The following is a 5,036-nucleotide window of genomic DNA, read 5'->3' as shown; positions in this document are numbered from 1 at the left end:
CTGTTAGTTCTTAAAGACTAGTGATTGTCAAACGTACTGATTTTAAAAATAAATAAATAAATAGGTAAAAGTCAAATACTAGAAATGGGAAACCAGGAAATAATAAAAATAAAAAAAACTAGAAGAAAATATGTTTGTAGGAACTTAGAAGAGAAAGCAGAAATCACCAGGAGCTATTTTGGGTTCACTTAGATTAACTCATTCAAAACTATTTAAATTGTATTTTTTGACAGGATTGCTAGGCTGGTAAATTAGGGAAGTGTTATCTGTATTTTAATCAAATGCCTGACAAAATCTCCTATAAGATTTTCAATGGGTGGGATGTTGAAGTATAGACAAGATAAGCGTATTGTTTGGTGAATTTTCAGAGCAGAATGGCTTATCAAAACACTACTGCATACTAGTTTTGTGTCAACTTGAAAGGATTGACTAAGTCATGTTCTCATTGACTTTTCTTTTAATTGAAGATGGATGAATGCATGTAAGAAAGGGATATCAGTTTTGCAGACACCCCAAGGCTAATGCCATAGAATAAAAGATAATGATTTTAAAATGATCTCAGATATCTGGAATCCAAGACCAAAATGAACAAGATGAAATATAAACAATATAAATGTCAACTCCTGAATTTAGGCTTAAAATTAACTTGTAGATATTAATGAAGAAGAAATTGCTAGGACAGAGTAAGAATAGTGGAGTTGGAAATAACTTTACAGAAGAACATATTTAACCTCTTCTTTCATTTAAGTAAGAAAACTGAAGCCTGGAAAGGAGGCAGGAATTGCCTGAAGTTACACTGTGAATCAGTAGGGAATCTGGGATTAAGATTCAGGTATACTAATTTTCAGACCAGTTCTCTCCTTCCAACCCCCATCCCAATCTACTTTTATACTCTGAGATCAACAGTGTTACGTCTCTATTTTATACATTTTCTGCATATATTCATGTACAGTGATTTTATATAAATGTAATCTATAATTTGGGTCTTTTTAAATGTATTGTCCTGTGATATGATTTATTCATTTAACTATATATCTTCAAGTTCTTTTTATGTCCGTACGTACTTAAAACTGTTTCATTCTTTTCAAAACCTGCATAGTTATTTCTGTAATGGTTTTTTTTTTTTTTTTTTTTTTTTATAATTCAGTCTCCGTAGAGATTGTCAAAAATTGCCAATGCCAACTATATTTCAAGTCGTCATGGCGGGGTATTGGGAAAAGTTTTCAATTAGCAATAATCGCACCTCGGATAAACCTCATTGGCTACGATACTGCCACTGTGCAAAGCTAGTTTTGGGGTTTTTTTTAACCTTCCTTTGCTGATTTACTTTCAGAGCTCTTTCTATTATACTAAGATGTTTATATGATTTTTTAAAAACTACACTCAGTACTCAGCTTCCATGAAATATTTGCAGTCTTTACGACTTGGAGAACTGGCAGGCAGTTCTACAGAAGCATGTGCCTAGAAAGATAATGAGCTTTCCCATCTCTGGAAGTGATCAAAATTTTGGATAACCATTGACCAATTATACTACAGGGGTGAATAATGCACAGCTCCCCATACTAATCTCCAACACAAGTCTTATCATACTCTGTATCCTTATCTATGTACCCTACTACATTATGACCTCTTTGCAGGTAGAATCCATGTCTTATTCAACACTATCCATGGTATCCAACAGGATATCTGAAAGAGTCAATAATTCATACATGTTTATGAATTAAAGTACCATGTAACACTAAGATTTGGCAATCTTTTCTGCTTATATACAAGAAATAAACTAGTTGCCCAGCCATATTATAATTGGTCACTCCCCAGCCTGCAAGTACTATGAATCTGTGACCGTACATCCAGAGAACTTTACATGGACACTATGGCAGACCTGAAGAGTAAGAAAATATTCATGCTGTATCTAGGAGGCAGCTCTCCAGCCCGTTTCTTGAACCCATGAGCACTTTGCTCTTTGTCCCAGGCTGGACCTGCATGCTCTATATTGACATCAGCTGTATTTCTCACTGTTTTCCTCTGACTTCTCAGAGGGGCCCAGTTGTCATCTGCAACCACATCTTCCATATCCCCCACTATGGCACATTTCATTTAGACACACATAGAATATGGAGAAAGAATCTTACTAGACCAAGAGTTAGAAGACAATTCAGGGTGTTAGTGCTACCACTAACTTACCACCTAACCTTGAGAAAGTCTCTGTTTTTGCTTCTGTGACCACAGTGTCCCATTTCGGGCAATGAGGTGATGAGATCAAATCAGTGGTTTTTAAACACTTTTTTTCTTTTCTTTTTTTTTTTATTATACTTTTAGTTCCGGGGTACATGTGCAGAACGTGCAGGTTTGTTACATAGGTATACATGTGCCTTGGTGGTTTGCTGCGTTCATCCCTCCATCATCTAAATTAGGTATTTTTCCTAATGTTATCCCTCCCCAATCCTCCACCCCTTGCTATGCCTCCCCTAGCCGCCCCCACCCCCAACAGGCCCCAGTGTGTGATGTTTCCCTCTCTGTGTCCATGTGTTCTCATTGTTCAAAGTCCAATTATGAATGACAATGTGCAGTGTTTGGTTTTCTGTTCTTGTGTCAGTTTGCTGAGAATGATGGTTTCCAGATTCATCCATGTCCCTGCAAAGAACATGAACTCATCCTTTTGTATGGCTGCATAGTATTCCATGGTGTATATGTATCACATTTTCCTTATCCAGTCTATCACTGATGGGCATTTGGGTTGTTTCCAAGTCTTTGCTATTGTAAACAGTGCCACAATAAACATACATGTGCATGTGTCTTTATAACCAAATGTTTTATAATCCTTTGGGTATATACCCAGTAATGGGATTGTTGGGTCAAATGGTATTTCTAGTTTTAGATCCTTGAGAAATCGCCACACTGTCTTCCACAATGGTTGAATACTTTTACACCAACAGTGTAAAAGTGTTCCTATTTCTCCATGTCTTCTCCAGCATCTGTTGTCTCCAGATTTTTAAATGATCACCATTCTAAACGGCATGAGATGGTATCTCAATGTGGTTTTGATTTGCATTTCTCTAATCAGTGATGATGAGGTTTTTTTTCATATGTTTGTTGGCTGCATAAATGTCTTATTTTGAAAAGTGTCTATTCATACCCTTCAGCCACTTTTTAATGGGGTTGTTTTATTCTTGTAAATTTGTTTAAGTCCTTTGTAGATTCTGGTTATTAGCCCTTTGTCAGATGGATACATGGCAAAACATTTTTTCCCATTCTGTTGGTTGCCAGTTCACTCTAATGATCATTTCTTTTGCTGTGCAGAAGCTCTTAAGTTTAATTATATCCCATTTGTCTATTTTGGCTTTTGTTGCCATTGCTTTTGGTGTTTCAGTCATGAAGTCCTTGACTATGTCTATGTCCTGAATGGTATTTCCTAGGTTTTCTTCTAGGATTATTATGGTGTTAGGTCTTATGTTTAAATCTTTAATTCATCTGGAGTTAATTTTTGTATAAGGTGTAAGGAAGGTATTCAGTTTCAGCTTTCTGCACATGGCTAGCCACTTTTCCCAACACCATTTATTAAACAGGGAATCCTTTCCCCATTGCTTTTTTTTCAGGTTTCTCAAAGATCAGATGGTTGTAGATGTGTGGCATTACTTATGAGGCCTCTGTTCTGTTCCATTGGTGTATATCTCTGTTTTGGTACCAGTACCATGCTGTTTTGATTACTGTAGCCTTGTAGCATAGTTTGAAGTCAGGTAGCATGATGCCTTCCAGCTTTGTTGTTGTTGTTTTGTTGTTGTTGTTGCTGCTGTTTTTGTTTTACTTAGGATTGCCTTGGCTATGCCAGCTCTCTTTTTGTTCCATATGAAGTTGAAGGTGGTTTTTTCCAATTCTGTGAAGATTATCAATGGTACCTTGATGGAGATACCATTAAATCTATAAATTACTTTCGGCAGTATCGCCATTTTTATGGTATTAATTCTTCCTAACCACAAGCATGAAATGTTTTTCCATCTGTTTGTGTCCTCTCTTACTTAAATGACCTGATTCAAACAAAAGCTTACATGAAAAACAACATTGTGATAGAAGTGGGTGGTATTTGATTTAACATATGTTTTATAAATTAAAATGTGGGTTTTGCTTACAAATTCGATAATAAGAACACATTACTTGGAGGTCCACAAACATTTAAAATCAAGCTTGCTAGACAGGACTTCATAGACTAATATACATTAGTCTAAATCACCAATTTATTTTTGCATTCTGTTTTGATTAATTTATTCAATGAAGCCTAAATTACGTGTCACTGCACTAGGCATTGGTAATATAATAGTGAAACACACATGACACTTTTGCAGATTAAATTGACCATCTATTAGAGAAAGTAATTTCACAAACAATTACCCAATAGTTTGTACTCACAAATTATAAGGGTCATAAAGGAAAACTAAAGGGAAGTATGAGATTTAACAACTGAACATGAAAATTACATGAGCCAAGATCTAAATGAGAAGAGCCAGTCACGTAGAGGCCTGGGGAAAAAAATTACAGAAAGAAGAATGTAAGTTAAGTTGAAAAAGTGAGGAATGGAGGGACTGAGAGGATGGTGAAGAGGGAATCAGGAAGCAAATTTGGGGACAGAATACAGACTGTTTTCTACTTCAGGGAATTTGCACCTGCTGTTCTATATGCCCGAAATGCCCTTCCCCCAAATACCAGTAGGCTTTACTAGTTTATCTCTTTAAAATCTTTGCTCAAATTTCACTCACTCAGTGAGGAATCTCTTGATCATCTAATTTATAATTGAATTACAATTTTACCCTATCAATTCCAATCTTCTTTTCTAATTTAATTTTCCATGCCATTTATTATCATCTGCTGTACTATATATTATACTTATTTCTTTTCTGTTTCCTTGTACTATAATATAAAAGCTTCATGTATCATAATTTTTGACTAATTCAATGTTTTAGCTCAGTGTCTAAGTGCCTAATACAAAATGGATATTTGTGGTAGGTAAAATTCTAAAATGGCTTCCTCAAATTTCTGGCCTC

At 35.5% G+C, this 5,036-nt stretch overlaps 1 non-coding gene across 1 annotated transcript; it reads right to left on the bottom strand.

Annotated features, from left to right (window-relative positions):
* Window positions 1–1,147: 1,147 nt before the first annotated feature.
* LOC135271054 (U4 spliceosomal RNA) lies at window positions 1,148–1,288 on the bottom strand. The gene has a single exon (XR_010339192.1). It is a non-coding gene; the product is annotated as a U4 spliceosomal RNA (small nuclear RNA).
* Between the last annotated feature and the right edge of the window lie 3,748 nt (window positions 1,289–5,036).

The sequence above is a fragment of the Aotus nancymaae genome, unplaced genomic scaffold (assembly GCF_030222135.1).
Source record: "Aotus nancymaae isolate 86718 unplaced genomic scaffold, 86718_ANA_hifiasm-v0.15.2.pri h1tg000073l, whole genome shotgun sequence".
NCBI classification, from domain to species: domain Eukaryota; kingdom Metazoa; phylum Chordata; class Mammalia; order Primates; family Aotidae; genus Aotus; species Aotus nancymaae.
Note: the sequence above shows the minus strand (reverse complement) of the source record. Positions and strands in the feature narration are given on the sequence as shown.